Genomic DNA, 21,940 nt, shown 5'->3' with positions numbered 1-21,940 from the left:
ATGTTAGCACTTTTAAATATTAAGGAAGCATTAAGGAGAGTAATATAGCTCTCTTCAGTTCCCAATTGTGTGTGTATTTGAATAATGGTGAAAGAAAATTTATCAGTTCCCCCAAAATGCCTTTTCTCAAGTATACCAACTGCATTATCCTAAGTATACATCTCACTGTGCTGCCCACACTTAGAGAAGAGCAATCTAAAGGTCAGACCTCAAGGTTTCCTCGAACACTGGATAATTGGGTTGTTAGTTTTTAAGTCTTTAACCGACCATGCTTATAGGAATTAGAAAGGTGCTATTTCACTGAAGCTTAGGTAAAACCATTTGTCTCAAGGATGGTGAGCTGCTGAAGCATGAATGCCTTTTGAGATAAGGCCAAGCTGGACAGCTCCAAGTATTCAGTGCCTGCAGATTCAAACATTTTAATTGAGCATTTTTGTTCCTTTTCCCCAGTGAAACAGAAAAGGCTTTGTCCATTTAAAAACCCACGCAAAAATAATTTTGACCCATTTTAAGCAATTGTTCATGACAGGTAATTATGAAATGATGTTGACCGTATTTAAATAAAATTTATCTCTCAGCACAGATGAACACAATTCTGGGGAAACCCTTCTAGTTTTTACCATACGACCTGGGCTTTTGTTCATTTTCATTCCTTGGTGAGATGAGATTTCTTCACATTCATTTCAAATTCCATTTAGGGAATAGCCCCAAAGGGCAGAAATGAGATGAATGAGACTTCTCATCTATACTCTGAAGAGACTGTATTGAGATGTGAATATTTGAATAAAAGAACAAATTTCCAGAAGTTCATAAATCATGGATATATTTGTAATGAGAAGACACTGGAAAGTTCCATACATCGAAAACTTTCTAATATTTGTGGCAGATTTTTACCTCTTCCTTAAAGAAATAGGCATGTGGAGACTAGAGCTTCCTTTTTCTAGTCTACATATAACCTTAAACTTTTCTCCAAGATTCACCATATTTTTATTTCCCATTAAACATGGAATCCTCCTGAAGAATAGGAAAAAGATGCTAAATAAGAAACAGGATTTCCACTGGTGTACATCACTTGGTATTTCATTTAAACCTTTAGAGCCTCATTATTTTCAAATCTGTAAAATGGGCATGAAAACACATACTCTGCACTTCAAAGGCTTATTATGAAGAAAACACTTTAGAAATTATACCATTTTCTCTATCTGTGAGCTATTATTTCCTAAGCTACTTTTTGTTTTTGTTACTGTTGTTGTTGGAATTCAAACAGGTCCAAATTGTAATTCTGTTATGATCCCTTTATAAAAATGTTCTTTGGAATATTTTAAAGGTGACAGAAATAAATACATGAGATTTTTGTTTTGTTTTGGAATTTTTTGGTAACTGGAAAAAAGTATTGGTCTTCCAGGCAGTTAAAAACATTTATTAGGAATTTATTAAGTGGAGAACCTTCCCCTCTAAGTTTAGCTTACATAAATTGTATATAAACCTTGCATATCACCTTATTTCTATGGGACATTCCTCATAAGAATGTAAGCTCTTGAAGTTAGAAATTGTTTTTACTTTTCTTTGAATTCCCAAAGTTTGTCATAATGAGTAAATGCTTAAAGACCATTTGTTCAGTTCTGCCCTCTTAGCAAGACAGTGAGTGTATCTTAATTGGCCAGTTTTAAGAAATGATAAGGTTTTTATTTTTTAAATTTGATACACAATTAAGATTAGTCATCATGGCACATCATGGATTATGTGATGAATCTGGAAGGAACAATAAATTTCTCTATCACCAAATTTTTTTCCTCCTCTATCTTATTATGACCACTGTTTCCATCAGTCCCACTACACATTCAGTTTGATTATACAAAATTATTGAGAAATGACAATTTTCTGAAAGTACATAAAGTTCAGCATGCTAAGGGTTGAAATACAATGACACATTTTCTTTTAAGAATCCTAGATTCATATGCCCAAAAAGTTATCAAACTGTGCATACCCTTTGACCCAGCAGCGCTACTACTGGGATTATATCCCAAAGAAATACTAAAGAGCGGAAAGAGACATATATGTGCCAAAATGTTTGTGGCAGCTCTTTTTGTTGTAGCTAGAAACTGGAAGATGAATGGATGTCCATCAGTTGGAGAATGGTTGGGTAAATTGTGGTATATGAAGGTTATGGAATATTATTGCTCGGTAAGAAATGACCAGCAGGAGGAATACAGAGAGGCCTGGAGAGACTTACATCAACTGTTGCTGAGTGAAATGAGCAGAACCAGAAGATCACTGTACACTTCAACAACAATACTGTATGAGGATGTATTCTGATGGAAGTGGAAATCTTCAACATAAAGAAGATCCAACTCACTTCCAGTTGATCAATGATGGACTGAAATAACTACACCCAGAGAAGGAACACTGGGAAGCGAATGTAAATTGTTAGCACTAATATCTGTCTGCCCAGGTTGCATGTACCTTCGGATTCTAATGTTTATTGTGCAACAAGAAAATGATATTCGCACACATGTATTGTACCTAGACTATATTGTAACACATGTAAAATGTATGGTATTACCTGTCGTCGGGGGGAGGGAATAGAGGGAGGGGGGGGTAATTTGGAAAAACGAATACAAGGGATAATATTATAAAATATATATATATATATATATATATATATATATATATATATATAATAAAAAAAAATTAAAAAAAAAAGAATCCTAGATTCAGCTAGCAGATTATATCATAGCCTTGTTCAAGGACTATGTTAATAATCTATTCATTACTTTATATTTATTATATAGACTAGGAGAGCAAATATAATAATGTAGGCTAAGAGAAAAAAATGACTGGCATAGACAATAAGTCTTTGCTGTTGCTCAGTTGTGTCTAACTCTTTGTGACACCATGAACCTGTTCTATCTTCCACTATTTATCCATGTTATCCTCTTCCATCTCCTTTTATTTTTTCTTTCAGTCTTTCCGAATATCAAGGGGTTTTTTTTTGTTTGTTTTTTGTTTTTTCCCCAATCTTCTCATTATGTGGCCAAAGCCCTTAAGGCTCAGCTTCTAGTCAATAGTCTGAAATATTTTCTATAAATATGACTGATTTGATGTCCTTGCTGCCCAAGAAATTCTCAAAGTCTTCTCTAATACTATAATTTGAAAGCATTGATTCTGCAGTGTTCAGCTTTCCTTATAGTCCAAATCTCCCAGCCATATATTAGTACAGAAAACACCATAGTTTTGACCATATGGACTTTTGTCTCCAAGGTGTTATTTCTGTTTTTTGTATGCCATCCAAATTTGTCATAGCTTTCTTTGCAAGGAGCAATTTCAAGACTGTAGTTACTGTCTGTGGCGATGTATCTAAGAATATAAATATGAACTGCTTCCATTTCTTTTATTTGCCAGAAAGTAATGGGTTTAGTTGGCAAAATACTGTTTTTTGGTTTAATGTTAAACTTCAACTCAGATTTTGAACTCTCCTCTTTCACCCATATCATAGGCTTCCTATTTTTTTCTTCATTGCCACCAGAGAGGTGTTATCTGAGTTTTTTTTTTTGTTTGTTTGTTTTGTTTTTTTTGTTTTTGTTTTTGTTTTTTGTTTTTTTTAATATTTCTACCAGCAACTTTAATTCTGTCTTGGATCACTGAACTATTGAGAAGAACCAAGTCTATCATAGTTGATCATTACACAATCTTGCTCTTGCTGTGTACAATGTTTTCTTGGATCTTTTTGTTTCACTCTACATTACTTCACTTAAATCTTTCCAGGACTTTCTAAAATCAGTCTATTCATAATTTTTAACAGAATAATTTTCCATTGCTTTCATATTTTCTAATTCTTTGCTGAGTTTCTGACATATTATTTCCCAATTTACCCGAGCAATTTTTATCAAATAGTGAGTTTTTATTATAGAAGATGGAATGGGGGGGTTATCTAATATTAGATTACTATAGTCATTGATTATTGTGATATGTATCTAACCTATTCCATTGATTCACCATTCTGTTTTCTAGCCTGTATCATATGGTTTTAATGGATTCCTGCTTCATAACAGAGTTTTAGGTTTGGTACTATTAGGCCACCATCCTTTGTATTTTCCCACTAATTCCCTTGATATTTTTGACATTTTGTTCTTCCAGATATTATGTTGTTATTAGTATTATTATTGCTTTTTGCTGAGGCAATGGGTGTTAAGTGACTTGTCCATGGTCACTCAGCTAGGAAGTGTTAAGCGTCTGACCCAGAATTGAATTCAGGTCCTTCTAACTTCAGGGCTGGTGCTCTATCCACTGCACCACTTAGCTGCCCCTTGTTATTATTTTTCTAGTTCTACAAAATAAACTTTTGGCAGTTTGTTATGGCACTGAAAAAGTAGACTAATTTAGGTAGAAATGCCATTTTTTTTTATTGTATTACCTCAACCTATCCAAGAGAAATTGATAATTTTTCCAATTGTTTACATGGTGACATTATTTGTGTTTTGTAATTGGGTTTGTCTTGGCAGCTAGGCACCCAGATATTTTATTTTGTCTACAGTTATTTCAAATGGAATTGCACTTTCCATCTCTTGCTGCTGTCCTTGGTTAGTAACATATAGAAATGCTGATTATTTGTGTATTTTTTTTTTTATCCTGCAACTATACTAAAGCTGTTAATTATTTTGAAGTAGGTTTTTGGGTTTTTTTTTGGTGGATTCTTTAGGATTCTCTAAGTATACCATCATATATCATCTACAAAGAATGATAATTTTATTTCCTACTCTAATTCCTTTTTTTTTTTCTTTCCTTATTGTTAAAGGTGACATGTCTAATATAATATTGAATAATAGAAGTGATAATGGCATCCTTATTTTACCCCTGATCTTTTTGGGAATGTGGCTAGCTTCTCTCCATAACACATAATGCTTGATGTTGCTTATCATTATAAGGAAAACTCCATTTGTTCCTATGCTCTTTAGGGTTTTTAATTTTTTTTAATTTGAAGTATTATCCAGCTATGTTAATATTTTATTTAAATTTTTATATCAATATTTATTAGGGAGATTGTCATATAATGTTATTTTTCATTTTTGGATCTTCCTAATTTAGGCATCAGAATCATATTTGTGAAATGGAAGGAATTTGGCAGGGCTCCTTGTTTGCATATTTTTCCTGAGAGTTTGCATACTATTGGAATTAATTGCTATTTAAAAGTTTGGTAGAATTCACTTGTAAATGCATTTGGCCCTGGCATTTTTTCTTGGGAACTCCCTAAGGATTGGCTTGCTCAGTTTCTTTTTCTAAAATAGAGTTATTTAAGTAAATTATTTCTGCTTCTGTTAATCTGGGTAATTTATATTTTTGTGAATATTCATTCATTTAAATCATTTTGTCAAATTTGTAGGCATCTGGTTGGGCAAAATAGCTACTAATTATTGCTTTAATTTCTTCTTTATTTGTGGCAAGTTAATCTTTTTCATTTTTGATGCTGGTAGTTTGGTGTTTTTATTTCTTTTTTCTAAGCAAATTACCCAAAGGTTAATCTATTTTGTTTAATTTTTTTTTCATAAAATAAACTCTAGGTTTTATTAGTTGGTTTAATAGCTGTCTTAGTTTTAAATTTTTTAATCTCTACTTTGATTTTCAGAATTTCTAATTTGGTACTTAATGGGGATTATTTTTTTTTTTTCTTTCTTTAGCTTTTTTGTTGCATGACAAGTTCATTGATCTCTAATATGAGTTTCAAGAAATATTTTAAAAAACTATGATAACATTTCAGGTTTAGGGCGAAGTATGACTAAACGCTCAGAGGTGAGACTATATGTGACATTATCAGGAAATAATGAGTTGAGCAATTAACTGGAGCAAAGAGTTGGTGTAGAGTAACAATTGGAGCCATAAATGAGAGTTCAATAAGAAACTTCCTTGGATCCTTGTGGAGATTTTGAATGAATGAAGGAAGGAAGAAAGGAAAGGACTCAATCATTTAGTAAGATTTATTTAGTAACTACTAGGTGCCAAGCACTGTGTTAAGTGTTTTATAAATATCTCATTTGAAAAGTCATCACTTTGTTATCAACAGGAAAGTAAAGAATAATTTTGAGCATGAGAGTAGACAAGTAGTTTTTTTAGAAGTTTGGTGCATAGAATAGATTCAACTGAAGAAAGCCCAGAGACCAATTCAAAGGCATTTTCAGTGGTAAAGAATGGCATAATAAAGGCCTAGACTAGCAGTGATATTAGAATTTATAAAAAACAGAAAGATATACAAGTTGTTAAATGTGACTGAAATAAATTTAATTCAGCATAATAGTGATTGATAGAATGGACTATGTGTGCATTTATGTGAAAGTGAGCTCTATCCATCAAAGAGCTCAACTTTTGATCATATGGAGATTGATAGTTAAAAGGTAAGCACTAATCAAGAGGCACAATGACAATAGAATGATGCCATTGACCAGCGACCATGTACCTTGGTCATTGCATGGATGTCAGCACTGAAATAAACCCCCATTTGCTCTGGGATAGTTATAGCCCTAGAAGTGAACATTTAAAAAGAAAAATTGACTGAATTTTCAAGGATTCTAAATTAGAATACTTAAAGTCATCAATATTTATCCTTCATCTTTAGCAATGAAATTTAAGCCACAAAACATTAAATGATTGACTAATAATCATAGAAGCAGAGCTGAAACAAGGACTCAGGTCACCTGACTCAAGTCAAGTGATCTTTCTATTATGTAAAGACACAAATTAAAATATTATTTTGAATTGTCTTAAATCAATGTGTATTGACAGGGAAATATAAAAGCCAAGCCTAACAGGCCTTTGCATCTACAATCTATTAAAGACCTTTAATATGCTCTCAATTTTATTCAAGACTGCAAAACAACTGCAAACTATATTTACTTTTACTCTCCTAAGCCTAAAAAAATCTTAAGCAAAAGTAGTTAAATGATTTAAATATTCCTTTTAAAGAAGAAAATAATAATATGTATAACTGTTAGAAATCTTTCCAATGTTTGACTTTCTAGGTCATTACCTTTTTCCACAGTGAAGATCACAAAACTGGCCCTGCTCTGCTGGGGTTAGCATAGATTTCTGAGTTTTGTTGTTTAGTTAAAGCCTATACTAATAAGATAATTGAAAATTGTTATTCATGGAATCATCCCTAAAGACACAGTGCCCTAGCTGTTTGTCCTGGGTTATCTGCCAGGCTAAGGGCTAACATATTTATGTGGAACAGTGGGGATAAGAGCTGGATTTTCAGCTTTGAAATTTAAGAAACAGTCTAAGCTAGACAAGCTACTAAACAGCAGAGGGAATACAGAAGAGAGGAATATAGAATGAGTAATAACATCCCTCTCCTCTTAAAGTACTCTCTACTCTGCTTCTCCAATACCCAAATGCCTACTAATAGTGTGAAATGGTAGATAGGGAACTGAATTTAGGACCAGAAAAATCTGATTTTCAATCTGACACTCATTGCCTGTATGAAAAGTCAAGTCACTCAACCTCTTGGGCCTGCCTTATGCCCTCCTCTCTTACTTCTTCACCTTTTCCCAGAATAAACATATATATGTTCTGATTTCTACTTCTTGCTATAGAAATAGTAATCAATCCATACTAACTTTTCTCCTGAAAAATATGGGATAATCAATGGCCTTAATTTTCAGTATTATTTTCAATATGTGAAAGAAAACTTTTATGCATGTTGATGTGTTTTCTGTATGTATGTCAGAGACACTATATAAAATGATCATTTTCCAAAACATTTTATTTCAGTAGTGTGTTCCTGAAGGAAAGGATTATTTTTATTATTTGCCATTGTATCCTTACAACATTGCATAGTTCCAAGTAGAGATACAGGAGCCAAAGACAACACAGTATGGAATAGAAGCTTATGGAGTAGAATAGAAAATTAAAAACTTATGTATAATAATGAAAGAATAGTATGAAGAATATTGTTCCTTAAAAATAGATATAGTATAGAGTAAAGCCAATTTAAACAAAGCATGAGGAAAGAGCTAACCAATAACATCATCACTAGAGAAGCTAAGGATGATTGAAACTAGAAAGAGGAAACAGGGGAAAAAGTGATAAAGACTTGCAAAGATTTTTTTTCTTCTTTATATAGATTTTTTTTTCATTTCTGGAAACAGCAGTATGAATTCTTAACATCACAGTTTAAAAGAAGGTAAAATGAGTGTGAAGAAAACTTAGAGAACATCTATGGAAATAGAACAATTATGAGATTGCTGCTATGTTGGATCAGTTCACAAAGCATATAAAAGAGGAAAGATAACTGGTTAGATATAAAAATACCTCTTACAAAGGAGAGGATATCAACTACTGACTTATAGTCAGTTTCCCATCTATGTAGTTTTTTCTTATATTGACAATCTCTACACAGAGAGTATTGATGGAAAAGAGAGAAAACATAGTAAAATGTTCTTATTATAATTATAATGAATATCATGACATGAAATCTGTTTCAATAAATTTATGTGGCCAATGTAGTTCATGGAATTAGAATTCAGGTGGGCATATACAATGTGTAATAATCCATTGGCCAAATGAAAAAGAAAATCCCCTCTATGAAATGGACTTAAAAAAAAAAATCAACAAAGACTTTTCTTCAAATTCAACTCTTAACTCATTTTTTTCAATAAGCATTGCCCTGAAGACAAAAAGAACAACTAATAGTCACAAATTTCAAGGAGCTTATATTTTGTTGGAAATAAAAGCACAAATAACAAAAACATATATGAAGTATCTATTAAAAATTTCTAGAAATCATTGGGAAAAGGTAGAAGCTGAATAATATTTAATATTACATCAGTAAAGTCTCTGCCAGATGGGAGTGGTAGGTAGAAGGTGTAGTCACTTAGATAAAAATGAGGATTGTAGAAGTATCAAGTTTGAACCATAATAAATGAAACAAATACAATGTCCCCCAAATATGTACTTTCCTGTTTTCTAAATTGATATTCTTGTACTTAAATTGTGATTTGCATAATTTTATTCAATAAGTAGATTACAAAGAAATCTATTTACTCTTATTCTAGATGGCTCATATAATTAGACAAAGCTTAGAAATTAAGGCACTATCCAGGTCTCTGTAGACAAAGTTGCATAATTTCTATTCTATTACCTTTTCCCAGAAAGGAATTGCAGAATGTTTTAATGTTTTCCACTTCAATTTGCTAGTATAATTGGACTATTCCTTGTCAATATAGACAAGCTTCATGATTTCTGTATCTCAAAACTTTTTCTAAGACCACTACTTTTCACCACAAATCAAAGAAAATATTTTGTAAAGTAGATTCAATGCCAACTATCTGAATTTCCAGTGGTTTTGTAAGGAAAGGAATTGAGAGGTATGATTTTGTTATTTGGAAGGGATTAAATTCATCTAGGTAAAAATAATAATAGTAACTTGAAATGTTCACTGATTTGGTATAATATTACAAGCTTACAACTCTAACTAGAATTTATTTATTTGTTTTAACCTGGAATAAATTAATTTCAAAAGTCATGGGCAATGGTGTAGAACCCTACCTTCTCCCTATTTGTTAATGATAGAGTTCAGGTCATTTGGAAAGTATTCCCTCTCTTCAGAACACCAGTAGTTCCTTCAATTCTGAGAAGAAGGGGGGTAGGGGCAGAAAGAGGCAAATGATGGAGTGAAGTGGTCAATGTAACAGAAACCATGAAGGGGCTGGGGGGGGGAGCCATGATGGTGGAGTCCTATATAAGACAGTAAGTATACAAAGGGATAAATAGATTAAAAAACACTTAAAAATAACTTGAGATGGGACAAGTACTGAGGATACAAAGAGAAAAAAAGATGGCCCCCTGCTTTCAAGGACTCAGTCATTAAGGAAGCTAGCACATGTAGGAGAAGTCAGGTGTGGGGAGTATGGAAGATCCAGAGGCATAGCTTCAGGGGTAAAGGGCTCTTAGAATACATCAATTTGTCTAATTCACAGGAAAAGTGGTCAGAAAATGGTCTCAGTGTCAGAATGGAAAGATTTCCTTTTTCTGTGGTAAAGTTTCAGTCCAGCCACGAGGGGGAAAGGGTTTTGATTGGGGATGAATTCTGTGGTCAGGAAGAAGAAATGGGCCACTGATTAGAAATTATATCTGACTGGGTTCTTGAGTCATTTCCAGAGGGAAGTAGGGCCAGAAAAAGGAATGAGAACAGCTATACAATATATGGACTGGCCTAGGACCAATAAGGGAAGAAAACAAACTTTTTACTCCTTTGAATATCAGCACCCCAGAGCAAAGTTTGAATTGCTCTAATATACTTATGATTTTGATACTAGGTATTCTTATTGGTGGCAAAATCTTTCTTATTAAACGAAGTGGCTTTCTTCATGCACAGTTAGAGATCGATCCCTTTGGTCATTTATACTATGATTGGTTTTATTCATATTCTACCATATGGAGAATTGGGTTTAAAAAGAGTTATGTAATGTAGAAATAACCTTTTTTTCCCTCTGTAAAACTTATTGTTTCATTATAAAAAGCATTAGCAGTGTGTTAATATGTAAAACAATAGAAGAACCTATTTTAACATTTAATTCCTCAACTTGGTTAAACATCAAGAAGCAGAAATCAATATCACTAGCATCTCAAAAATGTGTAGCAGAGTAATTTTAATTTTAATTTACTAAGCTAGTATTTCCCTATTAATTAAATATGTATTGATTTTAAAAACAGAGATTAACAAATATGAAAGAGACTAATCTATTTACAATCTAATTAGCAAAAAACTGGATGAGTAATGCAAAATGTATAATTAGTCTACTTTGGCTGTGCCATACTTGAGAGAGAGATTATAGAATTAGAAAGGAAAACAAAACTGATTTAGTTATATAAGGTTATCACTGATGACTAATACAAAACAAGAATGTCTTGTATGTAAAGGGAATGTAAGAGGAACAAAGTGATGATTCGCTGAACTGGTTTTTAAATGAAAAACAGAAAAAGATCAAATTTACAGTAAAGAGTATTCAATCTTTTTTCAGTCATGATTGACTCTTTATGACTTCTTTTGGGATTTTCTTGGAATAGATACTATAGTAGTTTGCCATTTTCTTCTATAGCTTATTTTACACATGAGGAAATTGAGACAAATAGGATTAAGTGACTTGCTCAGGGTCACACAGTTTATGTGTATTCACAGATCAATTTGAATTTGAGAATATGAATCTTTCTGATTCCAGGCCAGCAATCTATCCACTTTGCTACCTAATTTCCTGTCTGTAAAAATAAAGCTTGCCAAACTATGACATCAAAATTTAAATGTAATTAAGGCTGTTGCCATTTTCTGTAGAAGATTAAGGAATTAATCTGATCTCAATCAAAAGTTCATGCTTGCTCCATTCTCCTCCTTTGACTATGTGCATACAAACACATCTATACATATACATGCCCCAAATGAACTTTAAATTCAATTAAGCAAATACTTAATAAGCATCTAGTAGGGAGAAGTTTTCAGCAACAACAAAAAAAGGAACAAACTTTTACCTTAAGTAGCTTTTTTTTTTTAAATCTAAAAGAAATCTATGTGTCTATGTAAGTACATAAGCAAATAAATGAAAAGTAATAAGTCTCTCAGTAGGATTAAGTGCTATTAATTAAGAGAATTTTGAAAGTCCTTTTGCGGGTGGTATATTTTGAGCTACCCCTTCAAGAAAGTTTTTTTTTTTTTTTTTTTTTTTTAATTTCAGGCCATCTCAATTCAATGACAAAATGACTTAGTCCAGCCACATGCCTTCCGGTGATATTGTTCACCTTAATTACTAAATTAAATTATCACTGATCATTTTCAGGGATATTTTGGAAATATAAATCCCCTTGGAGAAAAAAAAAAATAACAAAACCCATGGTCACAATCTGGTTGTATGCCCAGAATTAACTCTATCTGGTTTAGGGAGAGTAGTGTTTATGTATAAGTATACATAGCACCAAGCCTTAAGTTGAGATGATTTATTTGCACTTACATTTTTTTTTTTCTAACACTAACACTATCCAAGAGGCAGCTATATTGAAATGTAGTAAGAATTGGCACTGAATCCTGAATACTGCTTCTGGGACATACTGGTTATGGAAACTGGGAGAAATCACTTTCAGTATATTACACATTAAGTTCTAGAGAACGTGCCAACATGCCTTGGTGGAGGACATTTTCAGACTTATAATTTGCTATATCACTGAAATTCTGGTTCAGTCCCTTTCCCTAACAATAAAATATTTATCAAGTGTCCCCTATAGGCTAGACACCTTGTTAAATTCTATGAACACCAAGATATGAATGATCTTAGGTCCCTGCCCTCAAGGAAAATGCATCTCCTAAAGATAGGAGTAGAGATGATATGACATATATATGTAGAAGTGCTTACACCATACATAAAGGAAGACAGTATTTCAGACAAAGAGAGAACAAATACTCCAGAGATCAGGTCTTTATATAGGAAGTGGTAACCTTGGTTATAAAGGAAGGTAGAGATCCAGAGGCCAGAGTATATTATACACATGGGGAAACATCTGTGGAAAGGCACAGTGAGGGTTCATATGGTAAAAGGTACACTCTTCCTTTCAGAAATTTCAAAAAAAAAAAAAAAAAAAAAAAAAAGGGATAAGGATCTTTCAGGTAGCACAAATTCCCTGAGGAGCTTAATGAAGTAAAATGAATCTCAACATGCCAAATAAGCAGAATGTTCCAAATGCAAGATACTATCTAAATATGACAGAAAAATGCATGAGGCTTTATACTATTGCTTTCAAATTCTCAAAATCTGGGCTAGCCAGCTGGCAGGAGCATGTCACTTAATTGTCATGGCCTGGTCTGTTGTACTTTCTTATTTTATCCCATGCACCATTTATTCACATAGTGAAACTTGACACTTGGCTCAAATAGATTTGTGGGGCTAGAGTAGGAAAAAAAAAATCTACTCTCTAAGAGTAATATCTGGTTCCCTTTCTCATTCTCAAATCTAGATTAAATTTTCTAGGCCATACATTGATTGTAAGTCACTAGTTTCTCATTGTTCACCCTCCCCTGCCCATTCTAGAACTCTCATTCAACTTTGAAAGGCTGTAAGAACTAGTAGCTACAATTAAGTCTTCTGCAGCAGCTGTGCCATCATTAGTGAGCAGGGTTTGGGATTTTCTTTTGTTCATGTGTTGATCCAAATGGTGCCCTTTGCTCTGCCATTCATGCAACAGCAGTGGATATTGTAGTAAGTATTTCTCAATAGGCAGCAAATGTACTCACAAAATCCTTTATGGAGGCTGTTATCTTGAACAATGCTGGTCAAATGGTCTCTGGATAGTGCACATGAAAGCTATTTTTGCCAGGGTAAGTATAGGGTAATTCCCAAAGTAGTTTATGAGGCATAGTCAGTCTTGTGTAGGCTGTGCTATTTTACTTGTTTTAGATTTCTGGAATCAATTTTCTCTCTCTCTCTCTCCCTCCCTCTCCTCTCCCTTTCTCTCTCTCTCTCTCTTTCTTCATTTCGTTTTCTCTTCTTTTCTTCTTTTTTTTCTTCCTTTCTTCCATTAAAAATGTCAATCACTTAGGTCTATATAACATGTTTATTTATGAATAAAGGGCTTCCCAAACATGGGATGGGAGCTTGAATAAAGAGATCCTTTTCTACATCTATTCTATTTTCTATTAATTGCTTAGCACACTGTGTGATACATAGTAAGTGCTTAATAAATGCTTATTGAATGATTATGAATTTTGGAATATATTTTATATCTTATTAAATCAATATTGAGCCTAAACTCAATGCCCAAGGACCAGGAGCTATTTAAATACAAGTTGGTGGGAAGAAGGTGCAGTCTAAGCATTTTTTTGCTGGTTCTTCTTAGCAAGAAATAGTTTTAAGTGACTTCTGAGAAAGTCAGTGCATGCAATTTGAAAACATGGAAGATAGCCTGAAGGTAATGCTAACCAGTGGCCAATTATGCAATGTTCTCCATGGTGACTTAACTAATAAATTAATAACTTGTTTTTCTATTGATGGTACTGCAAAAGCCAAAGCCAATAACAGATATATACCGGAAAGAGTTATCATTATCTGAGATTTCTCCAGTAACATTCTGTAAACCCTAAGTTGAAAGGAAGAAAGCTGATGTGATGGAGGGAATCTGACAATGAGGCATTACAGTGTATTCTGATTCATCTTTCCTGACCGGTTACATGCAGCAATCACAATGTTATTGTCATTCCAGTTTAGCATGTGGAGGCTTAATGAGCCTTTCTCTAGACATGAGTAACAGAGTGTTTGGTGACCTGTAGTGATGAGGAATTTTTTGGCTGAGAACCTGAAAACTCAGTTGGAACTGAAGGGTCAATACCACATGTCTGGAGGCAAGGATTCCTGTGAGTTGCTAGGTAGGAAGGTCTAATGGCTCACTTGTCTCCCCCTTGCCTCTCCTAAGTTTGTGGATGAATGGAACCTCTTTCTCTTTTCTGTCACAGGTAGCTCAGCGGGTAGAGTTCTGGGTCTGGAGTCAAGAAGATCAGAACTGAAATCTGAGCCAGATACTTACTACTAGATGCATGAATGGGGCAAGTCACTTGCTTAAATTTTCCCAGATGTAAATAATAATAAAACAACTGTAAAGTGCAGAACTCTATAGAAATATACTTAAGGCTCAATATGATTGATTTAATCCTACAGCAAGGTGTTAACTCAGTGGCATTGATAAGACAAGGGTTATCTAGTTTAGCATGGGAGTTCTCTAGTTCAGTAGGATGGATTTACTCTTACAACAAACATTGGTTCCCCAGTGAAATAATGATTGGTTTATACTCAGTATACTGTAATGATGTAGCTGTAATAGAACATATAAAGTGGGGACAAACTCAGCCAGAGGGAGAGAAGACAGAGGATTGGAGGCTGGAGCTCAAGCTCTCAGACTCAGACTGGAAGACTGTGATGGCTCTTCTGCCTATTGTACTTTGAGAGAGAAAATTCTGGAGGGCCTCCAGAAAACTAGCCCAGTCCCAGGTGAAGGAGATAATATAGACTTTGGACTTTATCCCTGACTATTCTGGGAGTGACTACTCTGCTGAAACCAAAGCTGGTCCCGAGACCTCCAGAAAGCTAACCAGAAGATTACACACAACAGTCTCTTAGAGTTGTTATAAAAATCAAATGAGAAAATTAAAGCACTCAGCACAGTGCCTAGCACATATTACTATTTTCATTATTATCATTTTGTCTTTTTCCTTTCCTAGTCTAAAGGCAAATGAGAAATCTGAGAGGGAAGTCCCAGGTAGACTGATGAGAGCAGAACGAAGAATGAAAGAAATCCCAGTAGTTGCAAGACCTGACAAGTCTGGGTAGGGAACAGTGTAGCAGCTGAGATAGCTTTTAGAAAGTCACTTAACCAGCATCAATACTTCCTTTGGAGGCTTGGTCTAGGACTCCAAAATGGGAGAAAAAGGAATAACAGGGCCTGGAGACTTTTAGCTCCTCATATGTGTACTTTAGAACCTTTGTGATGGAACATCAAGGTGAAAATCACCCTTCCCTATTCTACACCACCCACCCCTCCAGTTTGGGGAGATTATTTTGTTGTTAACTATTGTACTCCATATTACCTTTTATCAATAAATCTCCTTGTAAAAGTTAATTAACAAATAGTTGATTGATATTTTAGAAGTCAATGGAAAGGAACTTATCAATGATAAAATTATAAACTTCATCAGCTCAGGATTACTTCTAAAATCCTAAAGAAGCAGTTTTCTCCTGATTAGGAATCCAGTCTACTAGTCCAAATGCAGAATTAGGAGACTGAGTCTAGCCACAACAGTGTTGGGATTTAGAAAGGCATTTTTAGCAGTGATATAACACCTAGATGGGAAAAAAAAATAATTGGAGGAAAAAGTAGAGACAAATCCTCTTCAATCCCTACAAAACATGGAAACTAAATTATATGCAACATCCTCCATTTGATATTCACAGGATTATTAGTGTGTTTTAAGTTCTGGGTCTAAGCAATACTGCCACTTATAAGATATAGTCTATCATATTGCTTACCATTTTATATTATAAAATTTAAACAAAAAAAACATAATATTTTAAAAGTGAAATGTACATAATTTATCAGTTATCCCAGGTGTTGGATAATCTTCAAAATAAGTCTTTTCTCACTGCATCAAAAACAAAAAAATCTTCCTAGCTTTCTGGTTATAGACTTTCTATGCAATAATCATAACAGTTTGAGTGTATTTAGAATGGTGAAGTTTAAAAATTGTTTTGTCTATATTACCTCATTTGATCTTCACAATAATTCTATAAAGTAGGTAACATGATTATCCTCACTTTGCAATATGTGGAACCCAAGGCTAAGAACAATTGGATGATTTGCCTAGGATAATAAAGCATATACAATATTATTTTATATGTTACATTATTTTCATTGTATGTAATTAATACTATATTATATAATATAATAATATAATGTGATATTATACAGTTATACAATATATTACTCAAACTGTATATGAAGCAAGATGACAATAATACTTGCATAAATATTTGCATAAAGGTTTAAAACTTGCCAAGGGTTTCTAGTATTCTCTCATTGATCCTCAAAATGATCCCATATTCTAATGATACAGACATTATTTTTACCAAATTACAGATGAAAAAACATGAGATTAAATGGCATGGGTCCCACAGATGGATTAGATAAAAACCTAAGCTGACTTTATTCCAACTTTAGTACTGTTTACACTGGACCATGCAAGCAACAGAATTATAGGAAGGAGGAAGAGAGAAGTCTAAATGTGAAGGTGAAGGTGATATAATAATGTTCTCTAAGCCCAAATGTCCACCTGCATCTTTTATATGAATATTGTTTCAATATGTTCTCATTGATCAGCTAGGAAAGGACAAAATATTTCAGGTCATTTGCTAATCCTTTGGAATTATGGTATATTCTTTTTTGAGAAACAAGTCATAAACCTAATCCTGGTTAATTTATAATCAATCATTTGAAAACTAATCAAAAACCTCATAAAAATCATACCATTTAGAAGCACCTATATAATTCCATAATGCTTCTCCCATCTCTTTGCAGACACTAGTTTATTCTTCATGGTGTGCACAAGAAGCTGAAAGCTAAGGTAAGGGTTCATTAGTCTTAATTCCTCCTTCCTTCCTTATTAACATTCATGTTTGTTATCACAAACCTGGGATCACTGTTACTCTAAAGCTCTGTTCTCTTATTCAAAAATTATACTTTTTCTTATAAATTAATGCTAAAAATAAAATAAAACCCCAACAACAGAAAACAAACAAACTCTCTCAGGATTTGCTATATTACACCAATGTGAAAGTGTGAATTCATAACATTCAAGAGTGATACAAGCTGTCACTGAGTCTCTCTCCATTCTCTGTCCAGGGTGAAACAACACTATGTGATCTGGAACAAGTCATTTGAACTTCCTAGGTGCCTAAGTTTTCTCATCTTTAAAATATGGAAGGGTATCTAAATAACCTCTGAATTTCCTTCCAGTTCTGAATCTATTGTCCATAATTCTGAATTTGTTTTGCTATTTATGGTTTAAAATAGATGCTTTACAGAGAAGCTTCCTAATTAGGTTTTTGAGGTTTTATTTTCTTGGCAGCATCATGTTGCATAAAGAACACTAACTTGGAGTCCAGAGACTTGAATTTGAATCCTGTTTCTGACACTTATGAGCTCTGGGATTTTAATGTCAAACAACCTCACATAGTCCCTCAGTTTCCTCATAAAAAAGACAAAAATATTTGTATTTCTGATTATGTAGGATGATGAAGAGTAGAGTGTTTTGTAAAACAAACTGTTTTATTGTAATGTCCTGTTGTCTCTCAGTTGTAATCTTTCTCTGGGAGGAGCTTTCTTTTCTGTAAATCCTTTTCTCTGAGTGCAGGTTTCTTGGGAGGCTTCTGGAGCCTCCAGCCAAAGTGAAGGTAGAATTTCTAATCCTCTTCTTCCTAAATCCTGGCTCTGAATCTCCTCGAGCTTCCCTCAAGTTCTCCCAAGAAGTCTTATTCTTATCCCAATCCAGACTACTGTTCAGACTCAATGTTGCCTCCTTTTATGCTCCCAGAGAATGGGCTTATGGGTACTCCCAGGGGCTTATGGGAACTCCTATAAACAATGAACTTGGTCCTTTTAAAGGCATAAACTCCTTTAAATGTGTAAACTCCTTTTCAGAAGTCTAAAGGTATAAACTCCTTTTAAAGGTGTGAACCTGAGCTAGAAAATTGTTAAGTACCTACTTAGCACCTAATAAGGTATTCTTCCCCCTTTCTTTTGATTTAGAACATAGGGTGGTCATGGCCTTGAAACAGGTATACATAAATCCATCAATATGGGAGATATTACACATGACATAAATACATAGTAGCATAACACATGCTAGAAGTGATGTAACAAATAACATGATCAAATAATCATAAATTGAGACTTTATATATGTCCATAAGTCCATTGACCATTAATTCATGTGCCAGAAATTCAATAATTCCTGCAAGTTTTAAAGTCCTATAATAGTATTCATCAACAATTTTTCATCTCAAGGAATCTAATGATCTCTGCTGGTTTTCAAGTCCTTTAACAGTCTCCTTATCAGTCATGCTCTTTCAGTGTCAAATGTTTCTTAGATCTTCTCCTTTGTTTTGAGGTTTTTCTCTTTTTCTGTCTCTCTCCAGGTGCTTGCTGCCACCCATCTGTTTCCTTCTGTCTGTTAAAATGCAAGCAAACCTATCTAATTCCCTTCTATTGACCACTTTCTAAATCTCTTCTCATCATCTGGCAATTACATTGGAGCTGTTTGCACTGGACACTGCTCTATTAGTTTAAAAGACCTGTATTCGCCCCAAGTGTAATCCATTTCTACTGATTGCTTTTTGGCTGACTTATCAGGTAATCCCTTTCTGCCCTGTGATTGCTTTTCTGCTGATTGATCAAATCAGAGTCCTGACGTTCTAAAGGCTCTTTGCGTGTAACCTCAGCTGCCATCATGCCTCACCAATCTTTTGATTGATATCTTGGAGCTGGGTTCCGCCTCTTTCCCTGGGTCAATCTGCATTCTGAGGCCCAGTGGAAGCCCTTGTGACATTTTGAACATGGGGTTTTAGGTCTTCTCTCAGCCTGTCTTCTCACTCTATCTTCATATTTACACTGAGCTCTTAGATGTCCAATTTTTCCACATTGAAAACATCAACGAGTTTCTCTAGAAGTCCTTTGCCAAGAGGGACCCTGTCTTTCCATGTTCATCATAGTCCAGGTGTAAAAAGAATTTACTATAGCACAGCATCTTATGATCTCCTCTAAAGAAGCATCTTTGTCTAGTCCCCATATAATTCTCTTGCAAACCTCATTGGCATTCTCTGTAGCCAGATGTCTGGTCATTATTTCTGTAGCTGCATTTTCTCCAATAGTTCTTTTGACAGCAGTTTGCAAACGTCCCACAAAATCTCCAAAAGGTTCATTGGGACCTTGCTCTCTTTTAGTGAAAGCCTCCCCTCGATCTTTCTGTCTGGGGAGGGAACCCCAAGCTTTTATTGCAGCCTTAGCAATTTGCTCATACACTGTCATGGGATAATTAATCTGTTCTGAATTCTCTACATACTGACCTTCACCGGCTAATTGCTCAAAAGTGAATTGTGTGTTAACTCCCGTTTCCAAATTGCATCTGACTTGGATCTTACATAATTCATGAAACTCCAAAAGCCACAATAAGTTTTGTCCAGGTTCTAAACATGTCCTAGCGATGGATTTCCAATCATTTGGGGTTAGGATTTCATAAGACAAACCATCTAGTAACATTTTAACATAAGCTGATGTACCCCATAAAGGGTATAACCTTTTTTCAAATCCTTAATTTTATTCAAATCTAAAGGTGTGTATCTTCTCCTTTTTTGACCTACAGAGTCAATATCTTCAATCACAGGATATGTATGATAAAATCACTTATATCCTGTCCTTCTCTCTTAGCTTTAACTAATGCTTTTTAAAAAATTTTGTCATAGGCTGTTTAACAGGTGATTCTGTTTGTGTTTCTGCCTCTTCCCCTCCTCCTTCTTCCTCTACCCTAGAGGGTTAATTGAGGGAGGAGATGGGAAATGCTCCTGTTTCTTTTGTTCTACATTACTGTTATCCTCTGCAGAATAGACAGCTTGATTCATTCTCTTAATTTTCTTTTGTAAATGGTTTCTATTTCCAGTTTCATCCCTTAGTCTTTTAAGGGATCTCTTGTTAATATCAGTGAGGCCAAGTTGGGCACAAAACTCCGTGGTCTGAGGACTGATCCTATGAACTAATTCCATGTGCTTCTGTGGCTTGTTGGGATCATAACATATAGCTGTCACACTGAAGTTGCATGGAACTTTGAGGTCATGGTTCATTTTTTCTAATGTCTCTTTCATTGCTTCTCCTGTTGCACTATAATCCCACTTTGCATGGAGGCCATTATTTTCTGGCATCTTCCATAAGCCTCGTGACACATTTACAAGACTATTAGTAGCCTTTAGAACACTAAGCCATTCAAGATCATATTCCAAACAGTCGGGTGCCTTTGAATCATGGTCTACTTCTATTATCTGTAAGAAGTCTCTGTGTGGTAGACATTTGTCTAAGGCTAAAAATTTGGTTACTTTTGGCAGCTGTCCATCATTGGCCTGATGTTTCACTAAAGCTGCAAACTTCACATGAAGGTGTGCAGAGAACCAATAAGTAGGTTTCAAATGATGTAAAAGCTCTGAAGCAGCAGGACTTCCTAATGTGTTGTTTTCTACTTCTTGTCGAAAAAAGGGTTTTGCTTGAAGAAGTTTCTTTTTATTGCCATAATGGTAGATACTTCTTGGCCAGTCATGAGACAAGAAAATATCAATAGGTTGTTTCAGCTGTTTTAATTTGAAAACCTCAATATTTCTCACATGGTATACACTTCTTACTGAGTTTTGATCATAAGGAGGGTACTCATAATGTCCTTTGCGGTAGTCATGAGATTTGAAGATACCAGAAATTCCACCAATTCTTACACCACGGAATTTAACCATTCCAGCATATCCTAAATAATATATGTTTGGGGCCACCCAGCCACCATAAGGTAGCTCTTGCAAGTGATTGGATGCTTCATGATTTCCCCCAATGAAGATTGTAAGAACAGGAGCTTTCTTCTCACCAGAGTAATACCTGTAGAAAGTCTGCATATGCCGGTACTTGGGAGGCACGGCCATGCAGCAGAGGTCGGCCTCGTTCCGCACTGTCTGGAGGTCACCACAGCACAGCAGCAGGTCCACCGGGTCCCTGCCCCACTGCTCTGCCAGTGCCAGTGTTTTATAGATCTTGTCCAGCTCTCCATGACAGCAGCCGGTCACGGCCACTCGCATCTTGCCGGCCCCAAACTGAGATCCCTGCCCTCCAGTTCAGGAACCAACCAAATGTCTATTCTGGCCTCGAGAGACTGGACAACCTGTTCAGGTGTCAAAATGTCAAGTCCAGGCTAGCTCCTCTGAAGGGCTCAGAATAAGTCCTAGTCAGGATAAGCAAAAGTCTTTGCCCCACGTTGGGCGCCAAAATGTAATGTCCTGTTGTCTCTCAGTTGTAACTCTCTGGGAGGTTTCTTTTCTGTGAATCCTCTTCTCTGTGAACAGGTTTCTTGGGAGGCTTCTGGAGCCTCCAGCCAGAGCACAGATAGAATCTTGAATCCTCTTCTTCCTGAATACTGGCTCTGAATCTCCTCCAGCTTCCCTGAAGTTCTCTCAGGAAGTCTTGTCCTTATCCCAATCCAGGCTGCTCTTCAGTCTCAATGTTGCCTCTTTTTATCCTCCCAGAGAATGGGCTTGTGGGAACTTTTATAACCAATGAGCTTGCTCCTTTTAAACTCCTTTTCAGAAGTCTAAAGGTGTAAACTCCTTTAAATGTGTAAACTCCTT

General features: G+C 34.9%; 1 pseudogene; it reads right to left on the bottom strand.

Annotated features, from left to right (window-relative positions):
- Positions 1-307: 307 nt before the first annotated feature.
- Positions 308-21,394, bottom strand: LOC141547267 (lariat debranching enzyme pseudogene; annotated as a pseudogene).
- Between the last annotated feature and the right edge of the window lie 546 nt (positions 21,395-21,940).

This window comes from Sminthopsis crassicaudata, chromosome 6 (assembly GCF_048593235.1).
Source record: "Sminthopsis crassicaudata isolate SCR6 chromosome 6, ASM4859323v1, whole genome shotgun sequence".
NCBI lineage: Eukaryota > Metazoa > Chordata > Mammalia > Dasyuromorphia > Dasyuridae > Sminthopsis > Sminthopsis crassicaudata.
Note: the sequence above shows the minus strand (reverse complement) of the source record. Positions and strands in the feature narration are given on the sequence as shown.